Here is a 23,986-nt window from a genome sequence, read left to right on the forward strand (position 1 = left end):
GGGATACAGTAAGTGTCAGGTTGCTTCCATCCTCAAAATTGCAAAGACAACAGTTCATAAGAATGAGGTCAAGCAGCAGACACTGGAGACAACAAAGTTACAGACTGGTAGAGGGTGAAAACAACTTTCCACTGATTGGGATGATCGTCAACTCCTTCGAATGTCACTCAACAACCATAGGATGACATCAAGTTACCTACAAAAAGAATGGCAAATGGCAGCTGGGGTTAAGGGCATGACAAGGATGGTTCAAAACAGGCTCCTGGGGGGGGGGGGAGTTTGAAGTCATGCAAAGCTATAAAAAGCCCTTCATCAATGAGAAGCAAAGAAGAGCCAGGCTGAAGTTTGCTAAAGCCCATAAGGATTGGACTGTAGAGGACTGGAGTAATTCATGTTCTCTGATGAGTCCAATTTCCAGCTTTTCCCCATCACCTCATTGTCTAATGGTTAGATGGAGACCTGGGGAGGCTTACAAGCCACACTGTCTCTCAGCCACTGTGAAATTTGGTGGAGGATCAGTGATGATATGGGGTGCTTCAGCAAGGCTGGAATTGGGCACATTTTTGTTTGTGAAGGACACATGAATCAAGCCATGCACAAGGCTATCCTGGAAGAAAACTTGCTTCCTTCTGTTCTGACAATGTTCCCTAACTCTCAGGATTGGATTTTCCTGTAGGACAATGCTCCATGCCACACAGCAAGGTCAATCAACGTGTGGATGGAAGACCACAAGATCAAGACCCTGTCATGGCCAGCCCAATCTCCAGACCTGAACCCCATTGAAAACCTCTGGAATGTGACCATGCAGAAGATGGATGGTCATAAGCCATCAAATAAAGCTGAGCTGATTTAATTTTTGTGCCAAGAGTGGCATAAAGTCACCCAAGAGTAATGTGGATTGGTGGAGAGCATGCCAAGATGCATGCAAGCTGTGATTAAATGTCAGGCTTATTCCACCAAATATTGATTTCTGAACTCATCCTAAGTTCAAACATTAGTATTGTGTCATTTAAAATTGAATATGATCTTGAATTCAAGGTCTGAAAACAATCTTTTTTTTTTTTTTGTTATTTTGACCAGCTGTCATTTTCTGCAATTAAATACTCTCAGTGACAATATTTTTATGTGGAATTTGGGGAAAATGGTGTCAGTAGTTTATGGAATAAAACAAAAATGTTCATGTTCCTCAAACACATACGTATATATAGTAAAACTAGAGAAACAGATCATTTTGAAGTGGTCTCAATTTTTTCCAGAGCTGTGTATATACTATCCATCCATTATCTGTAGCCGCTTATCCTTACAGGGTCACAGGCAAGCTGGAGCCTATCCCAGCTGACTATCACAGGGCTAACACATAAAGACAAACAACCATTCACACTCACAGTCAATTTAGAGCCACCAATTAGCTGAACCTACATATCTTTGGACTGTGGGGGAGAACATGCAAACTCCACACAGAAAGGCCCTCGTCAGTCGCTGGGCTTGAACCTAGGACCTTCTTGCTGTGAGGCAACAGTGCTAACCACGACACCACCGTGCCACCCATGTATATACTAGTGCATCTCAAAAAATTAAAATATTATGAAAAAGTTCAATATTTTCCATCAGTTACTTAAGAAAGTGAAAATTTAATATATTCTCGACTCAATACACATAAACTAAAATGTTTCAAGCATTTTTCTATTTTAATTTTGATCATTATGGCTGTAACAGTTCCCTAATGAGTAGGGATGGGAGTTGATAAGATTTTTACGATTCCGATTCCATTTTCGATTCTGCTTAACGATTCGGTTCTTTATCGATTCTCTTATCGATTCTCATTTGAAAAAAGAGGAGAACAAACAGGTCGATTAGCATCAACTTTGTTTAGTTTAGGATAGATTCACCAGTCCGAAGCGTGTCGAAAACATGACATTCATTTAAAAGTATCGCATGCTGTGTGCGCAAATGTTTTTGCATATTACTCGTGTTCCCTCCCGACGATGTAATATCTACTTTGCAATGGCTGCAGGTCGCCTGGTTGTCATCTTTCCTTGAAAAATGCAGCCAAACTTTTGAGCGTTTAAACCGCTTGGTTGCCATGTTTACTGCTTACCAGGGACGTGCACAGGATTATAGAGGGGCAGGGGCTCAAAGTCAGAAAAAGGGCAGCAAGTGCATGATTTTTTTTCCCCGGTCCTTTCCAAAATATGGAAATGTAGAATTAAAATTAACATACTAATAGGAATGTAAGTACTTAGCTATGTGTCCTGTGTTGGTGAAAGTGATATGCAATTGCCATTTCTTTTGTGTCAGCAAAATTGTCACTCACATTATCATAGGCTTGGAAGACATGCAAAGCAATAAAACACTGGTGCATTATTAGGCTTTTTTATTGTTAAAGATTTAACATTGAACAGTGAAACCTGAACTTTGAACAAATAAGTAAATAGCCTAATGGACAAAATGGTAAAAATCAGTCCTTCCTCTCATAGGTAGAAGCCGAACATTCCAGGGGCCTTAAAGCAGTAACCTTCTGGGGGCCATGTCCCTGTAGATATTAATGACCTCATTGTGATTTATGGGTATGTCTTTTTCAATCGAGAGGAAAAGGAGATCAGAGAGCCTCTCTTCTTTGCATAGGCTTCTGAGGACATTTTTCACAAGCTTTTTTGTTTTTTTCTGAAACATAACCCACATTTGATTTGAGCACGTTGTGGAAGAGGTCGACAACTAGTTATATATACAAGAGGAGAATGTAAGCTTCCCGACGATATATGATACTCGCATGTACACCAAAGCATGGCCAAGGCAATCGATTGTGAACAGTAACAGGTCAGGTCACGTCTAGTCTGGCTAACGCGACTTCAAAGCTCTACGAGCTATTGGTCTGGCCAAGATGTTAAGCCCAACCGTTTCCCAGAGCCCGTGGTTGACCCGCCTCCCTGAAATGCCTCAGTTTGCTACTGGTTGAAGCCAGAAAAGGCTGTGACAAAGCTTAAACCAATCACATCACTCTTTCCTCTGACGTATGTGACGCAACGGAAACTGCGGGGCTAACTGGTAGATTAAACTCTTACCGAAGCCGGTCGGGAGCAAGGCGAAAGCGTCCTTCCTTTCAATAAATACCTCCAGGGCTGCTCTTTGCTCCATTTTCAATGAGAACTTCCCATTGAATGCTTTCAATACAGCATCTACCGCTGTGTTAAAGGCTTGCCGCTGCTCCATGTTCGTGATGTGAATGAAGCGCTTCCGGCATAGATTCTGTAAACAATCTATGGCTTCCGGTCGCAGTTCTACTACGTCACTGCCTTGAACACGCCTCTACCCAGGGCCGTTGGAGATGCTCAAAGTTGATTGGTTCCCGATTTTTCGGGAGCTTGGAAGAGCTGTAGATAGCTTGCCTGGCCAGACTAAGCTCGCAACAGGCCCTCGTGTTGCGTCACGCTTAGGATGGGTGGGCCCAGGCTAGGTCACGTCAGTTAACAAGCAGATTATTAAACTACAGAGACTTAAATTACTCGCACAAATGTCTGTAGCCCTACAAATGCCTAAATGTGATGTGCATACAGTTTGAAAGGGCTAACTGTTGGACCATAACTCACATGTTCAAGCTGCCTCACTGCCTGTCTCCTCTGTTATCATTGTGGCAGCACAGCGGCTTCTCACGTCCGCACGCCCCCTCTCTCAGTCTGCGCGCCCCCTCTCTCAGTCCGCGCGCGAGCAGAGCAGCAATGGACAGAGAAGTGGCGGCTCAGCGCACACAACCACCCCGGATTACAGGAACATTGGTAGATTGCCGTGGAGTTTTTGAACTACCATTGTTTTAAACTTCTAACAGAACTGTATTATTTATTATTAGGATTATTATTATTATTATTATTATTATTATTTTAAAAGGGCAACATTTAATTCGAGGCAAAAAGGGCAGGGCTCAAGCACCCCTAAAGCCCTATGTGTGCATGTGCCTGCTGCTTACTGCATGTCGCTACGCACATTGCGTAACTTGCGTAATATACATGATGTTAGTCGTGCCCGCTGGAATCGATAAGGGAATCGTTAGCAAATCTGGCAAACGATTCTATGGAATTGAAACACTGGGAACTGGTTCTCAACAAGAACCGGTTTTTGATTCCCATTCCTACTAATGAGCGTGGAGTACAGAAGCACGGCAGGCGGGAATTGATGTTCGCACACGCTCTTTATTTTCTGCTTTTCAGCTTCACACACTCCCAGTCACACACACACACACACACACACACACACACACACACACACGTGTTCTGGTCGGGAGAGCTTCCTTCTCTCTGCTCTCTCCCTCCTTTTCTATCCTCTGTCACTGCAACACTGCAACACAACATTAATTAGGCCAAGGTGCATTGAATTTGCCACTCACCTTCCCTGGCCCTGCCCTCCATTCACAAACCAAAACTAGGCCACATCCCCACTGCCACATACCCCCACCGCCCGACTCAGGCCAGGGAACCATCTGGCCTGCAGCGGATTCCCCCCCCCCCCCCCCCCCCCCCCCCCGACGGGACAGGAAGGCTGCCACTACCATCTGCGCCCCCAGCCTGTGGACCACCTCAAATTTAAATGGCTGGAGGGCTAGATACCAATGGGTGATCCGTGCATTGGCATCTTTCATGCGGTGGAGCAACTGGAGGGGCGCATGGTCCAAACAGAGGGTGAAAGGGAACCCCAGCAGGTAGTATCGGAGGGTGAGGACCACCCACTTGATGGCCAAGCACTCTTTCTCGATGGTGCTGGACTTACTCTCGCGCATTGCGAGCTTGCGTCTGATGTACAGCATGGGGCGTTCCTTGCCCTCCACCTCCTGGGACAAAATGGCCCCTCTGTCTGATGCGTCCGTCTGCAAAATAAAAAGGAAAGAGAAATCAGGGGAGTGTAAGAGCAGTCCCCCACACAGTGCAGCCTTTACCCTGGTTCAATCCCAGGTTTCGGCACCACTGTAACAGTTCCCTGATGAGGGTGGAGTACAGAAGCATGGTAGGCGGGAATTGATGTTCGCACACGCTCTTTATTTTCCACTTTTAAGCTTCACACACTCACACTCTCCCAGTCACAACACCCACACACATACATGTGTTCTGGTCAGGAGAGCTTCCTTCTCTCTGCTCGCTCCCTCCTTTTCTATCCTCTGTCACTGCAATACAGACACACAACATTAATTAGGCCCAGGTGCATTGACTTTGCCACTCACTTTCCCTGGCCCTGCCTTCCATTCACAAACCGACGTGAGGCCATGCCCCCACTGCCACAATGGCCTATAATGCATATTTTATATATATATATATATATATATATATATATATATATATATATATGATATTTCCTGCAGAATTTGAGTAAATTACTATTCTAACAGTCTAAATATTGTGTTTCTCTCAGTATAGTTCAGTACACACAACCACAATCATGGAGAAGACTGCTGACTTGACAGTTGTCCAGAAGATGGTCATCGACACCCTCCACAAAGACAGTAAGCCACAGAAGTTTTTGCTGAAAAGGCTGGCTGGAAAAGGTGCACAAGCAACAAGGATGACTGCAGTCTTAAGAGGATTGTCAAGAAAAGTTCATTCAAGAACTTGGGAGAACTTCATAAGGAGTGGATTGAGGCTGGTGTCAGTTCATCAAGAGCCAGCACACAGATGTCTTCAGGAAAGGGTCTACAACTGTCACATTCCTAATATCAGGTCACTCTCGAACCAGAGATGATGTCAGAAGCATCTTACCTGGGTTCAGGAAAGCTATAACTAGACTGTTGCTCAGTGGTCCAAAATCCTCTTTTTAGATGAAAGTAAATTTTGCATTTCATTTGGAAATCAAGGTTCTTGAGTCTGGAGAATGAGTGGAGAGGCACAGAATCCAAGGTGTTTGAAGTCCAGTGTGAAGCTTCCGCAGTCTGTGGTGATTTGGGGTGGCATGTCATCTGCTGGTGTTGGTCCACTGTGTTTTATCAAGCGCAAAATCACTGCAGCTGTCAACCAGGAGATTTTAGAGCACTTCATGCTTCCATCTGCTGACAAGCTTTATGGCGATGATTTCCTTTTCCAGCAGAACTTAACACCTGCCCACAGTGCCAAAACTACTACCAAATGGTTTGCTCACAATGATATTACTGTGCTTGATTGGCCAGCCAACTTGCCTTACCTGAACCCCACTGAGAGTCTATGGGGTATACATAGTTTTCACATGACGTCACAGAGTCGGGGATTCCCTAGTGGCGGCCATCTTGTGGGTCAAGCTTATCGTACGGGTCACTGAGCACACATTGTAATTGAGCACAAAGTCTTCAAAAGAACCCAAGCAGGCTATTTAAAGCTCGCAATGGTGCACACCTGTTGTATTCACAGCTGTCGTAATAGGTCAGATGATGACGTCAAGCGGAGCTTTTTTGGAATTCCCACTGTACGGGAGCACGAAGGTGAGCAAAGAAAGAAACTCAGCATACAAAGGAGAAATCTATGGCTTGCGAGAATCAACCGCAAGGATTATCAGCCTTCCAAACACAGCAAAGTCTGCTCCGATCATTTTATAAGTGGTAAGTTGTTTAAATAAACAATCAATTGTGTTTAAGTATAAGGATGAGAAAAAAACAGTTTAAATCGGAAAGCTGCGCACATTTGCGCAGCTTCGCGCAAATGTGCGCAGCTTTCCGATTTAAACTGTTTTTTTCTCATCCTTATACTTCCTATGTTTCATGGACTGTAATGGATTTGCTTATTTAGTAATTTTAATACAGAATTTACTTTGAAATTATAATCAGACACTCCAACGCCCCCCCCCCAAAAAAAATCAGATCTGCGCGATTCAGCCGTGAAAAAGGCGCCATCCGCCAAAAGGCGCGCTGTAGAATATATAAAGTTGTATATATCAGACAGCCTTTAAAGTTTGATGAAGTCAGTTTCAGGCTTTGGAGCAGGCTTTGGCAGTTTCAGGCTTTGGCAGCCCTGCATAGTCACTTGAAAATGCATCTTTGTCCACTTCGTAGGGGTCAATTCCCCCAATCAAGGCCAGTTTGGCTGCATACCATTGTCGTGAGATGTCGTCTAATGTATCTATATACTTCTGTTTGCTTGATTTTGCCGACATTGATCTTTATTTTAGAAAACTGACTATATAACTTCATAAATTTGTCCGAGATAACGTAGCCGGTAATGGCGATGGTCCGTTTTGTTTGCCCCACAAGATGGCGGCTGGAGGGCGTTCCCCGGAATGCTGTGACGTCAGTGAAAACTATGTATTGTCAAGAGGAAGATGAGAAACACCCAACCCAAAAATACAGATGAGCTGAAGGCTGCTATCAAAGCAACCTGGGTTTCAATAACACCTCAGCAGTGCCGCAGGCTGATTGCCTCCATGCCACACCACACTGATGCAGTAATTCATGGTAAAGGAGCCCCAACTAAGTATTGAGTGTATAAATTAACATACTTTTCAGAAGTTGGACATTTCTTTATTGTAAATCCTATTTTAATTGACCTGAGGAAATATTCTAATAATTTGAGAGACTGGATTTCTGATTTTCATTAGATATAAGCCATAATCATCAAAATTAAAACAAAAATGCTTAAAATATTTAATTTTACATGTCATGAATATTGAATATATGAAAACTTATTTTTAAAATTCAATTACAAAATAAATTTTTCCACAATATTCTAATTTTTTTAGATGGGGGGGGCACGGTGGTGTAGTGGTTAGCACTGTTGCCTTACAGCAAGAAGGTCCTGGGTTCAAGCACAGTGACCAATGGGGGCCTTTCTGTGTGGAGTTTGCATGTTCTCCTCATGTCTGCGTGGGTTTCCTCTGGGTGCTCTGGTTTCCCCCACAGCCCAAAGACATGCGGATTAGGCTAATTGGTGGCTCTAAATTGACTGTAGTTGTGAATGGTTGTTTGTCTCTATTGCCGCTTTTCCACTACAAACGCGGCTGAGCCGTGCCGTGCCGAGTCGAGCTGAGTCGAGCTGAGCGGGGCTGTTGGAGTTGCATTTCGACTACAACCGCGCTGAACCGTGCTGGCTGGAAGTGGGTGGACACATTGGGTGGAGTTAGCGAAAGTGGGTGGACGTCACGTGATGTCGTTAAGCAGCGCAAACAGTGACATCAGTGACAGTGGCGGAACAAGTCAGAGCCGGGCCGGGGGCGGGGCAAATGACCGGGCCCTTTATTAAAGCTTATCATAACATCATTTTAGGCTACAAAATGTCCGCAACTGCGGTGTTTACCAATTTCAACACTACCGGGTGCAACTATGTTATTTAGTACATCAAGTCCTTCAAACGAACATGTAACTCAGAAACAAAAAACATTAGGATACTGTACATGGCTCATAATAAAACATCAATAGCCTATACTGCGCACATTATTTGAAGGGCATACGAATGAGCGCTCAGAGTGGTGACAGGAAGAGTCAGAAATAAAAGGAGGGCGGTGCAAACCTCACTGAATGCACTGTGTTTACCAATTTCAACACTACGGGGTGCAACTATGTTATTTTGTACATTAAGTCCTTCAAACGAACATGTAACTCAGAAACAAAAAAAACATTAGGCGACATACTGTACATGGCTCATAATAAAACATCAATAGCCTACTGCGCGCATTATTTGAAGGGCATACGACGAGCCTTGCGCTCCGCGAACTCGTCTACGATGCTCTGTATGTCACTGATTCAGTGAGCTTTTCAGCGGTAGTCTCACGACCCGAATAGTAAACAATAAACATGGAGGACATGGAGTCGTTAGTGTTGCTGGTCTTGGTGCTGTGGCTTGCTGTCACCGACAACGCCAACAGATACTGGCAAGAGCGTATAGATGAGGCGAGGCGCAGAAGGCTTCAGAAATTCTCGTAATTCGTAATTATTCTTCTTCCGGGTTTGCGGTGTTTACAGATCCCAGCGCGCTCGCGGGGCGTGTGTGGGCATGTGAGGACACGCCTCCTCACCAATCAGTGCACAGGGGAGTGTCTGCTCACGCCCCCAACCTCACTCGGCACGGCTTGGCTCGCTTCAGCCCCACTCCAAAACGGTGCGAGTTTTAGGGGCTAAGCAGGGCTGAAACGAGCTGAGTCGTGCTGGTTTTTGGTAGTCGAAACGCGAGCCGTGTCGGGCTGAAGTGAGCTGAAGCGAGCTGAAGTGAGCTGAAAAAGGGTAGTGGAAAAGGGCCATTAGTATTAGCCCTGTGATGACCTGGTGACTTGTCTGGCGCATACCCTGCCTATTGCCCATAGTCAGTTGGGATCAGAGGCGATTCTAGAGTCTGTTGTGGCCCCAAGCAAAAATTTCCAGGGGGCCCTTCTGACCAGTGTTCATCACCAATATGTTATAAATAATCTGACACCAACGAAAAATGTATGAAACCAAAGTTTTTTTAATTCCAAATATGAAAATACAATGGTAAAGAACAATAAAAACAAGCCCTCGGGTCCCGACTCTCTGGGGGCCCCTGGGCCAGGGGGCCCCAAGCAGTTGCCTGCCTTGCCTGTTCACAAGGTGCACGTCTGGTTGGGATAGGCTCCAGCTTGCCCGCAACCCTGTAGAACAGAATAAGCGGCTACAGATAATGGATGCATATATACACACACACACACACACACACACACACACACACACACACACACACACACGACCATCTGGTTGTGACTGGCAAGTGTTTCCCAGCTGAGTTAGTTGAGCATACAACAGTTTCCGCCCCAGCTCCCGGCAGCGCCTCTTGCCGCGTACAACAGTTTCCGCCCCAGCTCCAGGCACATGCGCAGTCTCTTTCGCGCACCCTCACGCAATCCGTCATACAGTTTCCGCCCCAGCTCCTGGTTTATGAAATGAGCAAATCCTCCCGCCAGCCCGAGCGCTGCAACAGCTGATGATGATGTAGATGACCCACAGCCAAGCACCAGTGATGCCAGCGGTCACTAAATTTTGTATTTTGCTATGTTTTACATTTGTATTTTGGTATGTTTCAAACTAAAATGTTTTCTATTTTTCACACCTGTATATCGTATTTTTTGTTTTGCACATATTAAACGAATTGTACTGTACGCAGTGTAGTATGGAGTGTTTGACTTAAACCACATAATAAGCCAAGGTAATGAAATAAGAAAATGTTGATAAAATAAGACTTTAAGATGATTACAATATCATTACACATCACAATATACTTACGTTCATTTAACATAGGCCGACTTACAACCAGATCGGTTTACGACCGGTCAGTCATAACCAAACGCAGTCGTAAGTCGACAGCTATCTGTATATATATATATATATATATATATATATATATATATATATATATATATAAACACACACACACACACAACCCCGATTCCAAAAAAGTTGGGACAAAGTACAAATTGTAAATAAAAACAGAATGTAATGATGTGGAAGTTTCAAAATTCCATATTTTATTCAGAATAGAACATAGATGACATATCAAATGTTTAAACTGAGAAAATGTATCATTTAAAGAGAAAATTAGGTGATGTTAAATTTCATGACAACAACACATCTCAAAAAAGTTGGGACAAGGCCATGTTTACCATTGTGAGACATCCCCTTTTCTCTTTACAACAGTCTGTAAACGTCTGGGGACTGAGGAGACAAGTTGCTCAAGTTTAGGGATAGGAATGTTAACCCATTCTTGTCTAATGTAGGATTCTAGTTGCTCAACTGTCTTAGGTCTTTTTTGTCATATCTTCCGTTTTATGATGCGCCAAATGTTTTCTATGTGTGAAAGATCTGGACTGCAGGCTGGCCAGTTCAGTACCCGGACTTCTTCTATGCAGCCATGATGCTGTAATTGATGCAGTATGTGGTTTGGCATTGTCATGTTGGAAAATGCAAGGTCTTCCCTGAAAGAGAGATCGTCTGGATGGGAGCATATGTTGCTATAGAACCTGGATATATCTTTCAGCATTGATGCTGTCTTTCCAGATGTGTAAGCTGCACATGCTACATGCACTAATGCAATCCCATACCATCAGAGATGCAGGCTTCTGAACTGAGCGCTGATGATAACTTGGGTGGTCCTTCTCCTCTTTAGTCCGAATGACACGGCGTCCCTGATTTCCATAAAGAACTTAAAATTTTGATTCATCTGACCACAGAACAGTTTTCCACTTTGCCACAGTCCATTTTAAATGAGCCTTGGCCCAGAGAAGATGTCTGCGCTTCTGGATCATGTTTAGATATGGTTTCTTCTTTGAACTATAGAGTTTTAGTTGGCAATGGCACGGTGAATTGTGTTCACAGATAATGTGCTCTGGAAATATTCCTGAGCCCATTTTGTGATTTCCAATACAGAAGCATGCCTGTATGTGACGCAGTGCCGTCTAAGGGCCCGAAGATCACATACCCAGTATGGTTTTCCAGCCTTGACCCTTACGTACAGAGATTCTTCCAGATTCTCTGAATCTTTTGATGACATTATGCACTGTAGATGATGATATGTTCAAACTCTTTGCAATTTTACACTGTCGAACTCCTTTCTGATATTGCTCCACTATTTGTCGGCACATAATTAGGGGGATTGGTGATCCTCTTCCCATCTTTACTTCTGAAAGCCGCTGCCACTCCAAGATGCTCTTTTTATACCCAGTCATGTTAATGACCTATTGCCAATTGACCTAATGAGTTGCAATTTGGTCCTCCAGCTGTTCCTTTTTTGTACCTTTAACTTTTCCAGGCTCTTATTGCCCCTGTCCCAACTTTTTTGAGATGTGTTGCTGTTATGAAATTTCAAATGAGCCAATATTTGGCATGAAATTTCAAAATGTCTCACTTTCGACATTTGATATGTTGTCTATGTTCTATTGTGAATACAATATCAGGTTTTGAGATTTGTAAATTATTGCATTCCGTTTTTATTTACAATTTGTACTTTGTCCCAACTTTTTTGGAATCAGGGTTGTATATATATGTGTGTGTGTGTTTGTTTTTTTCACCTGAGGTTATTTGTTTATACTGTAGAAGTTGGTGCAGCCCACAGAATTGTTTTCAGGCCCTGATAAATAAAAAATATGGAATTAAAGGAGTGTGTACTTTCTTTACATTCTGTAAGTTTAGACAAAACGTCTTTTGAAAAGATTTAGAAAAACATTCTCCTGGTTCTTCCCTCACATAAAGAGTTTGGTCTGAATGCATCACACTTTTGCCAAGATATGTTCTCACTTCCTTTTGGAATCTTCACCATGAAATTCTTTTATGCATTATGGTCAAACTTTCCCACATATCATACATCTGAAAAATGAAATCTTTTCAGTTTGTTCTCATGAAAAAATGTGATAAGTGGCTAAAAATTGTAGTAAAAGTAATGAAAATATTGAACAATAATTTTTTTTTTAATTTCTAGTCTATCCCCAATGAGCAAGCCTGTGGCAACAGTGGCAAGGAAAAACTCCCTCAGACGACATGAGGAAGAAACCTTGAGATGAACCAGACACAAAAAGGAACCCATCCTCATTTGGGTGATAACAGGCAACGTGATTATAACATTTTTAACAGTTTTAACATGAAGTCTGTTTCACTGATGTTATAGCTCTTCATTGATGGAAACTTGAGTGCAAAACTGCTCATGCAGTCCTAAAGTCAGCAAGTCAACTATAGTCCTCAGCCAAAAAAAGCATGACTATAAGCGTCCAGAGCATCTTCCAAGTGTGACAGTTAGGGTTCACCCAGTCGGAAACGGTCAACTTACTTCTCGGGACCCCCGCCCTCGTACCACCTGCCGAATTCTGGGACGGAACACCGCAAAAAAAACAGAGAACCAGAGATCGGTTTCACTGCTGTTTATTCACAGTATTCTCGCCAAAGATGCAATATTACAAATACCTTTTATAACAAATTATAATCTCTCCAAACGGCTATTGTGTCTGTCGAATGTGTGTGTGTGTTTGTATGTGACCTCAGAGAGGGGTGTGTGTGTGTCTATGGGAGGGTGTGAGTAAGTGACATCATCTTGATATCTGTGTCTGTGTGTGTGTCACATCTTAATTACATCACTGTTCTAATGGAATGTTCAGATGTATGTGTGTGTGTTTGACTTGTGTGCAAGTGAGCAGCTTGGGGCAGGTCAAATAATCTCCATCAGTGTGTGTGTAAATCATAACATAATAACATATTTCTGATCAGGGGGCGGCACGGTGGTGTAGTGGTTAGCGCTGTCGCCTCACAGCAAGAAGGTCCTGGGTTCGAGCCCCGGGGCCGGCGAGGGCCTTTCTGTGTGGAGTTTGCATGTTCTCCCCGTGTCCGGGTGGGTTTCCTCCGGGTGCTCCGGTTTCCCCCACAGTCCAAAGACATGCAAGTTAGGTTAACTGGTGACTCTAAATTGACCGTAGGTGTGAATGTGAGTGTGAATGGTTGTCTGTGTCTATGTGTCAGCCCTGTGATGACCTGGCGACTTGTCCAGGGTGTACCCCGCCTTTCGCCCGTAGTCAGCTGGGATAGGCTCCAGCTTGCCTGCGACCCTGTAGAAGGATAAAGCGGCTAGAGATAATGAGATGAGATATTTCTGATCATATGACATGATAGCAAGGTACAAACAGATTTTAAAGGTCATTGCCTACGCACATATGGAATTTTTTAACAAAGATATGTCATAAGAAAGTAAACAAAAAATAAGAACAAACCTAAACAAAGACAGTCATAAGCAAAACATCTCATATAAAAATAAACAAAATGTTCCCAATGTCCAGCCGAGACAGAAGGTCATTTTAACTGAACAGAAATTAATCCTTAATTGTGTCACCATTTTAATAAATTACTGCCTTCTTGGTCAAGAATAATACTTATATAAACCTAACAATCCCCCCCCCCTTTGATAATAGTATCACGTATCACTATTATCAAATCCTAGGATCATATTTGATCATTATCACCTCATGATCATATATGTGATTACATCGAGAATTAATCTTGAGTTAATCTTTGCCCTTCTTGACGTATATTAGTGCTCAGAGGGCGGGCATGCCCGATCAGCCCTCGTCCCACCTCACCAGAGCTTAGAGAAACTTAAAACCTCTTAATTCGTCCCAAATACACGCTACTTCCTTCAGAGTAATTTGTTCTAAAACAGTGAGGGAAAATGAAATTAGAAGGCATATCGACCTATAGTGAGAACAGAGTCCTGTAAGAATACAGAGTTTCAGAGCATAGAGATGTGTAATAATAGTAGAAAACGGCATCAGATGACAGACATAACACATTCGTGTGGTGTGCGCTTGTGCAGTCCAGTTAGCACATTGCCAGAAGATGTTGTCCAGCTCGAGCGGGTAACCCTGCTCCGAGCAATGAAGTCCAGCTCGAGCAGGTAACCCTGCTCTGAGCAATGAAGTGGTCCTTAAGGCTCGGGCGGGTAACCCTGCCCCGAGCAAAGATGAAGCAGTCACGAAGGCTCGGGCGGGTAGCCCTACCCCGAGCAACAATGAAGTCACGAAACCCGTGATGAGGACTGTCATGGTTGTAGTGAGGATGATTGGTCCCAAACGGGGTGCACGATCTCTTCCCCTCTTTGTTCACAACGTCTTGAGGATTCTCAGTTAAATCTGTGTAGAACTCAGAAATAGAGAGACAGAGAGAGAGAAAACTGGCCAGAGAGAGACTAGATAGGGACACAAAAAAGCGTTAATAGCAAACTTGTCATTGTAACACAACTTTGTTATAGAGCCTTCCTCAATCGCGTGGCATGGATCCACTGTGGAAAAAGATCAGTTAAAACAGCAGTAAAAGTAATGGTGACTATGTCTGCAGGCCCACTATATTGTTCTCCCAATTGTCCAAATCGTTCAAAAAGTCACACCAGCACTTGTCTCCCACGTGAAAGTGGTGTGTGGTGGAGATAATATTGTATTATTGACCTTGGTACAAATTGTATGCAACTTATCTATAAGGGCTGCAGAATACTCATCCATATGCATTTTCAAATCAGAGGTACCCAGAGCCGGAGTTCCCTTCTTCCAGGGGAGAGGGAAAGGTCTTCCAAAAAATAATTTCTTGGTGTCACACGAATTTCAGCCAGAATGAATTATGGATTACAGAACCAAACCTGTGTCCTGCATGACCTTAATTAATTTGTCTTTCAATGTTCGATTAGTACATTCTATGATACCAGAGGATTGAGGAATGTGAAAACACCAATTTAGTTTAGAGATACTTACAAAGGTTTTGTGTGACTTTTGAGGTGATACGGGTACCTTTGTCTGAGTCTATGGCATTTGAAACCCCATAACTATAACAATAATAATTATTATTGATTTCTAATTATTTTATTGTTTTTATTTTATTGTTCTGCTTTTATTGTTTGTGTTTTCCTTTTTACTGTCCAGTGTCCTTGGGTACCTTGAAAGGCACTTATAAATAAAATTTATTATTATTATTATTATTATTATTATTATAATAACTAGGTACTATTTCTTTTGCCAGAATACGAGTAACTACCTTCGTGTTCTCTCGAAAACAGGGAAAAAAAAACCTTCTACCCATTTGGAGAATTTGTCCACAATCAAGATGACAAAATCAAATGAGAAAGGAAGAGCGTATGTCTCATGCAGAATATCAGGCAGTGAACACACAGAGTAACCACAGAGGTATGATAAATATTATAAATTATAAATATTATACACCATCTGAGGGTTTAGAACAAAAACCACCAACAAAGATCCCTAGAGGGCTGGAGGAAAGAGATCAGATCTGATAGACAGCCAATATCAATGTCATCCCATGTGTCATCCCGAGAATTAAGGAGGCGTGCGAGAGCGTGACCTACATTATCAAAAGAGGATGTGACATGATTTTCGAGATTGTTATTAGAACAGAGAATAAATAGTCATATGTTAATTTAATTATCTATTAAATTACTGATAAATTAATTTAATGGGTCTGTAAATTTTGCAACACCTGTTTAACTTGATGTGATGAGTGCAAGATCAGTGGGTGAGACAAAACCAATTTTTCTGCATCTAAAACCATCAAAGCACATGCGGAGACAGCCCCCAGACACGCAGGTAAGCCTTGAGCAACAATGTCTAATGTTTTGGATAAAAACGCACAATGCTGCAGTCCCCCCCCCCATGCTCCCAGCCAACAGCTGTTCACAGGCATAGAGGTGGAAGGGCTTGAAGTGATCAGGTAACCCCAGGGGCGGAACGAAGGGTGCTTTTGAGAGAGTGATAAGCGACCACCATAGTGTCAGTCCAGGTCAAAGGATGTTGCAGTGGATCGTGATGAGAGATTGCGGAACGGAGAAGCTTGTCATATAAAGAGCAGTCAGGGATCCATTTTCTGACCCAGAAAAGACATCAGTGCATGTTTAGTTGCAGGGTGTTTTGTGTCTAGAATGACAGCCTTGAGAAAGTTCAAAACTTCAAAAGTTCAAATACTTAAGTGTCCATGCAATATTGCAGCTTGGTTCTGGAAACCTTAAAGCCCTTATGCGCCAGATGTTGAAGCAGGCACAAGTGTCAGTGTCTTGGCAGATTTCTGGTGACTCAGCAGATACCAGAACACACAGACCACAGAGTCCTGAGGGAGGGAGAAGGTCACAGAGCGCGTTATGAATTACAGCTGAAAAAAACAGCAGGAGAGTCAATGAAACCTTGAGTCCAAACGCTATCTCCTCATGTGCGTGAAAAAAAAGGCAGAACAGAGATCATTAATAGAAAAACAGCAATGATGAGCAGGAACCTGTGACATTACAGAATAAACAATCAATTCATTAATCTTACATAAATCTTGTGTAAAATGCCAGGTACCATCAGGTTTAGGTACTGGATTGACAGGTGTATTGTACGAGCTGGTGCACGATCTCACCACGCCTCCAGAGAGACTGGAGGATGACATCGATCCAGAGAGAGAGGTACTGCTTAACATAAACAGAATGCACATGAATATTGAATCATATTTTGTGTAGTTTCATGTCAATTTAAGTTCCAGGTTGCAGTGCAACAAAATGCGGAAAGGTTCAAGGACAATGAATACTTATACAAGCCAATGTATCATAATCATGATAATTTATGAAGGTTTTTTTTCTTAATGGTAAAATAAAGATAAACCCAAGTCTCCGATTTATAAACACCACTGGAAGGAAAAAAATTTCTCCCTTCTTTTTTTTCAATCTCCTTTTTTTTCTCAACATTCTTCAAGTAAATGTTTGTTAACTCTGTTTCTTGCTGAAAAAATTATGGTTAACTAAATACATTAAAAGCCTATCCATTCCATATCCTCTGTAGTTTTTAAAGGCAAATGTATGGAGGTTTAAAACTCAGCAAACAATTAATCAGAGTATTTCATATCAATAGTTGGAAATTAGGAACATGTTTAAGCTTAGCCTCATAAGGAGCAATAAGTTTAAAGAAAGAAAAGGAGATATAAAACAGGGCAACAATTTCACTGAATGTAATTTGAACAGGGCTTTGAACCAGTTCAAGGAACGAAAACGAAAACAGGGAACTTTTTCTAGTTCACATGGAACAGAAACAAAACCAGAAACGTTATTATTTTTTATGTTCCGGAACAGAAACGCTTATTAAAAATAATGGTAACCGGTTAATACCGGTTTTTATTTCGTTCCTCAAAGTTTCCGTAGCCTACAAATAAAATAGCCATTCTTCTCCTGCACAAGTTTCTATGACCCGCTGGGGTTCACTTCCTGTGTGATGTTCGCTGACTGAATGGAGAGAGCGGGAAGGTGGACTACTATCACGTCTCCATGTGATAATAAGTGAATTACTGAGCGTCTAAGCAAAGAAGAGCCTGAACGATGCAACCTCCCTATTGGCTGTTTGTAAAAATGTATCAGTTGTTGCCCTTCCCACGGGAATCATCGCGGGCTCGAGAGCCGAGACCTGACGAGTTAGTTCGTTGGTAGCGGAACAAAATGTCTGGACACAAATCGGGTTTTCAGAAAAGGAAAGAAAATAAACGGAGGGTTGAAAATACAAAAAAGGAGGCAGAAAATGCAAAATGAGTTTTAAGGTAGGACAAATGGTTACTTTTCTGAGGCAGCCCGCCATGGCTGCAGGCTTTCAGTTGTCATTGAATGGTTACTTTTCTGAGGCAGCCCGCCGTGGCTGCCTGCAGGCTTATTTATTATAGCCCATTTAGTTAAAATAGTTGATATAAAATGTTTATAGTTATAGTTATGTGATGGTTGTCCTGATTAAGACTGTTTTTTTTTTTGGGGGGGGGGGGGGGGGGGGGTTGCGCGATGTTGCACCCGGGTCCAGATTAGGGCAGAACCGGCCCTGGCTACATTTCAGGTGTAGCTTGTTTATGTATGTATGTACTTGCATAGATGTGTACTTGGTCTTCCAATATGGCGCCTAACAAAATCTCGCGGCGCGGTGACGTCATGCGGTAGCCCTCTATAGGGCCTGACTAGCCTTTGGTAACACACTAAACGAATTATCTTTCATTTTTGGCACTTTTTCTGTTTGTGTAGATGGGAAGACGTACTGAGAATCCAAATCGCCAACATTTGAAATAATAATTGTTTTGAATTATTTTTTGTCTTATTTAATGAAGGTTGTAATAGAATTAGCCTACATTTGGCTTAAGCCGGATGAGACAGAGACATAATTTTATAGCCATTTGTTAAACAGCTGACAGGGAACGTAATTAACCATTCCGGGAACAAAATTTTTTTGTTCTAACCGGTTCGGGAACGTCTATTTAATGGTGGAACCCAAAACTGGAAACGTTAAAATTCCGTTTCTGTTCAGAACGAACCAACAGGAAAAAAATTCTGGTTCAAAGCCCTGAATTTGAATAAAATTGAATAGCTGATAAGCACTTTTTGTTGGATTCGATATGTGACAGAGACTCAAAATACATTTTTAATTCAATTAACAGTATTAATGAGAATGAGAATTGGTTGTCTTGGACATTTTGACTTTATGTATATGGAATTTACCTAGCAATATAAAGAGATTACTTATTAAATTTATTATTGTGTGAGAAAGTGCCAAAAATAATGATTTTCTCTGCTCATTGCAAATATCTGTGGCTGTCCTTGCCTGCTGTTCTTGCATGAGTTGTTTATATTATAGCTATCTGTAACAGTGTGGGAGCCCTTATCTCCCAGAAAGAGACAGAGACTGTAGAGACGGAACAATTATTCAAAATATTATATTATAATAGGACGACAATTATTCAAAAAATGTCAAAAATGAAGTAAAAAGCGGGTTAGCTCGCTGTTGAACTAATTCAACTAACTAAACTAAACAAGTCCGCGTCTCGCTAAAACGCGTCAGAAACAGGAGTATATAGGATATTTAAAGGTTAGAATTACATATGATTAATAAAAATACCACTACACGATCAGTTTTAAAATGTTTTAGATCAACATTAAACATTAGGTTAAACATTAAACCTTTCGGCATTTCCATTCACATGTAGGGTAAATATATTTGATGCCTTTTATTATGCCTTTAAACAGGAAGTGGTATAATACTCAATATTTTAAAAATGATTCCTGATAAATATCTTCAAATCTGAAAGTGATATTTGATTTGGCTGAATTAATCAATCAAACTCTAAGCCTTAAATATATTTCTTCTGTTTTTACCATGTCTGTTTAATTTAAGTGAATGTTTTAAAAATGGTTTTTGTGTTGTATTTGCTTGTACAGTTATTTCATTATTTAAGGTCTGAATACACAGAATTACTACGGAAGCGTATTAGGGCCACTTGGAGAAAATATTTTTTTCTAAATTCCGAGATTAAAAGTTGGAAATTTCAAGAAAAAACTCGAAATTCTGAGATTAAAAGTCAGAATTTTCGGGAAAAAAAGTCGAAATTTTCGAGAAAAAAAGTCGAAATCTTCGAGAAAAAAAGTCGAAATTATGACATACAAAGAACGCATGCTCTAACTGCTGCCATGGCAACGAATGGCCACCGGAAAGGGAAGTCGTGGAAAGTGGCTGCCAACCGGCCTGGCCCTGAACATGTGAACTTAGCGACGTTGACTCTGAATGCAAGACACAAGGGATGCAGTTGAAAGGTAAGATTATCATTCTGTTCTGTTTGATGTTACATTGCATTGCGGATATGGTTAAGGGTACGTAATATCAATTAGGATCAGAAGTGACACTTACTACCATGCAGGCTGCATGCTACAACCACAAGGCGTACTGCTAGTTTAGAAACCTGGACATGACACTACCCTTAGTACTATCATGTCCGAGTGCTAAACGTTTGTGCGTACAGTGAAACGACACAATTGGTGTCCGTATAATGACTGCAGAAACCCATTTCATCTAGCTAGTATTGCTAATTTTATGCTAACGCCACTACAGTAGGCCTAAGCCTCGTCTGTAGAGCAGAAGGGTTTCCAAGTCACCTCTAATATTTCAGTCTAGAGACATCAAACATATAATTTGCCTCGGCAGGCTAGATGAATAATTCCACTTGTACCTACCTGAAGTGTCATGAGTCCAGGAGTTAAATTCCTATTAAACGTTTTCTGGTGAGATTAGCCCACTGAATTGTTTTCGTTTTGGATTAATTGGCTATGAAATTAGTTTAATCAAGGAAGATAACGTGAGCCTAAATTTGGGCTCAGCATGGGATGACTTTTGATGTTATCAGGGAAGCCTGTGGGGATAAGATGGAACAGGCATATCTGTCCATACAATGTGATAGTAAAATATTGTGATTTCTACAGAAAGTATCATATGTGAACGTTCTGTTATGACTTTTCTCAGTTTAACGCACTGATTTTCATATTTTCCTGTATGAAGTAGTGTTATCACACATGAAAATTAAATACATGATGTCAGAAGCACTTTGCAAATATTATCTGGTGCTACTCAAATTCTTCAGTGTTATAATTTAATGCACTTGATCTGAGAATTTGTTACACATGGCATTACACAATAGTGCCTCGGCCTAAAAAAATGTCCCATCCCTAGCCCAGGGCCCCTACTACTGGGTCCTGGATAATGAATCCCACTTTGCCTCCCACTTCAACACCCCTGCTCCTGGTTTGTTTGTATTGTGCCCACCCAAATGAAACCATTTCAACCCCTCCATCTTAAATAATCAGGATACTGTTACTGAAACTGTAATACAGAATTTATATACTGAATATTATGTCTGATCTCTAGGAAGAAGTTGATGGGGTTGTATCAACTTGGAATGACCACAGAGTCCATCAAGTCCACAACTGTCGTTCACCTCATGGAGTCCCTCCATATTACATGTAGTCCCTCAGCTGTACGGAGGCAGAGACTATTTGCAGAATGTGGACCTGGAGAAAGTTGAAGTCTGCCTTGAAGAGTGTATGTTCAAAGACTTTCCATGTGATGAGGATGTGTTTCACATTTGTGTGGACCTAATGTCAGAGCATAATCTGTCATTAACAAATGTGTTTGAAACAGTTAACCTGCATCTCACACTCAGACAGCTGATAAACAATGATCTTGGTGTAAATCATTAATTTTATTGGACGCGGTCTTGTCACCTGTTGTAAGATGAGAGAGTACTGTATTCAAGCATCCCATAACATCCACAACAAGATACACATGATGTCAAGGTTGCCATGGTCGTGGACACCTCAACAGGCACAGGCCATTTCAGAGATGTCTTTTTGTTTTTTCCTTTGCCCATTTTATTCACAATTTGAAATATTGCAGTTTAACTGATTGCCAATTAATTTTTTTTTTACTTGTAATACCTGCTTTAAAAGATGTAGCTTCTTATTTTCACATCAAATGTATTAGCAGTTTTGTTCTACCATTCAACATTTGCAAGTATGAATAAAAATGCAAAATCCTAACAAGTTTTAACTGAATTATTTATTCAGATATTTAAAAGATCACAATACAAAGAATGCAAAACTATATAATTTCATTGGAACTGTAATGCCACCTTAAAATCTTTACAGAAGGAAGCCTTCAAAAGTAAGATTTTTTTTTTGTAAACAGCAACTGTATGGAGTAAAACAGTGGTTGCCATGAGAAATGTAAACAAGTAGTCATACATTGGTAATTCCGACTAAAATCCATGACATCTCATCTGAAATTATTTATAAAGATAACTGGAATTTTCTGCTGATAACTCTTCCCAGGCACACAAAACAACAGTAGGCCTAATCCATTATTAGAAGGCATTTTGTTGTCCTTAAAGCACACAACAGGTATTCACAATTCCCTGCAGCATACCACTTAAAGTTTATGCCACTTAAAGTGTGTAAAGTAAACTCAAAATACAAAAAAAAAAAAAAGTGGTCAACAAGGCGGTGACACTAACATCTAGTGAATGCTGCTGAAAGTCAGTTAACTCACAGTCAAAATCATCAAGCTTCCCGTCTGCATTTCTTCCACCTGGAAAAAACAACTGCACAGCTTTATCAATCAAGTCTGATTTTTTACTTTCCTTCTGAACACTCATTTTTTCTGGTTCCACCTCCTTTTTTGGTTCGTACCTGCACAAATTCCCCTTTCCTAAAATGCAACCATGCCAATTCAATTTTTCTCTCATTCTTCTGAGCATTTCTTGCTGTGGTTTGACACTCACTCTCAGACACATGATCAGCTTTTTTTCCCTGCAATCTTTGCTTTAAGCCGCTCAAAGACCTTTGACTTGTGACTTCTGGGTTCTTTTTCCTTCCGTCTGCAGTATCCAAAAACAGCCAGTCGGTCACCATAGGAAGGCAGATATTCCCTTAGCTGGTCATCTGTCATTAGGTTTATGATGCTAGAATCAATCTACAAAAAATATATACATTATGAATTCTCAGATCAAGTGCATTAAATTCTAACACTGAAGAATTTGAGTAGCACCAGATAATATTTGCAAAGTGCTTCTGACATCATGTATTTAATTTTCATGTGTGATAACACTACTTCATACAGGAAAATATGAAAATCAGTGCGTTAAACTGAGAAAAGTCATAACAGAACGTTCACATATGATACTTTCTGTAGAAATCACAATATTTTACTATCACATTGTATGGACAGATATGCCTGTTCCATCTTATCCCCACAGGCTTCCCTGATAACATCAAAAGTCATCCCATGCTGAGCCCAGATTTAGGCTAACGTTATCTTCCTTGATTAAACTAATTTCATAGCCAATTAATCCAAAACGAAAACAATTCAGTGGGCTAATCTCACCAGAAAACGTTTAATAGGAATTTAACTCCCGGACTCATGACACTTCAGGTAGGTACAAGTGGAATTATTCATCTAGCCTGCCGAGGCAAATTATATGTTTGATGTCTCTAGACTGAAATATTAGAGGTGACTTGGAAACCCTTCTGCTCTACAGACGAGGCTTAGGCCTACTGTAGTGGCGTTAGCATAAAATTAGCAATACTAGCTAGATGAAATGGGTTTCTGCAGTCATTATACGGACACCAATTGTGTCGTTTCACTGTACGCACAAACGTTTAGCACTCGGACATGATAGTACTAAGGGTAGTGTCATGTCCAGGTTTCTAAACTAGCAGTACGCCTTGTGGTTGTAGCATGCAGCCTGCATGGTAGTGTCACTTCTGATCCTAATTGATATTACGTACCCTTAACCATATCCGCAATGTAACATCAAACAGAACAGAATGATAATCTTACCTTTCAACTGCATCCCTTGTGTCTTGCATTCAGAGTCAACGTCGCTAAGTTCACATGTTCAGGGCCAGGCCGGTTGGCAGCCACTTTCCACGACTTCCCTTTCCGGTGGCCATTCGTTGCCATGGCAGCAGTTAGAGCATGCGTTCTTTGTATCTCGAAAATTTCGACTTTTTAATCTCGGAATTTAGAAAAAAATATTTTCTCCAAGTGGCCCTAATACGCTTCCGTAAATTACTGCCCAAATCTGATGAGACGAGAGTTTTGCCCTAAAGAGCTGCTTTTTCTTTTGTCCAGTGCGCATGCCCAGTTCACAGGCATCATGGGAACTGGAGTTCATCACAATTTTGCCGTCACTTAGTTTTAACTACTTCGTATTCATCATTTATAAGGATCTAGACATGAAATTGCATTA

Source organism: Neoarius graeffei, chromosome 12 (genome assembly GCF_027579695.1).
Source record: "Neoarius graeffei isolate fNeoGra1 chromosome 12, fNeoGra1.pri, whole genome shotgun sequence".
Classification (NCBI taxonomy): Eukaryota; Metazoa; Chordata; class Actinopteri; order Siluriformes; family Ariidae; genus Neoarius; species Neoarius graeffei.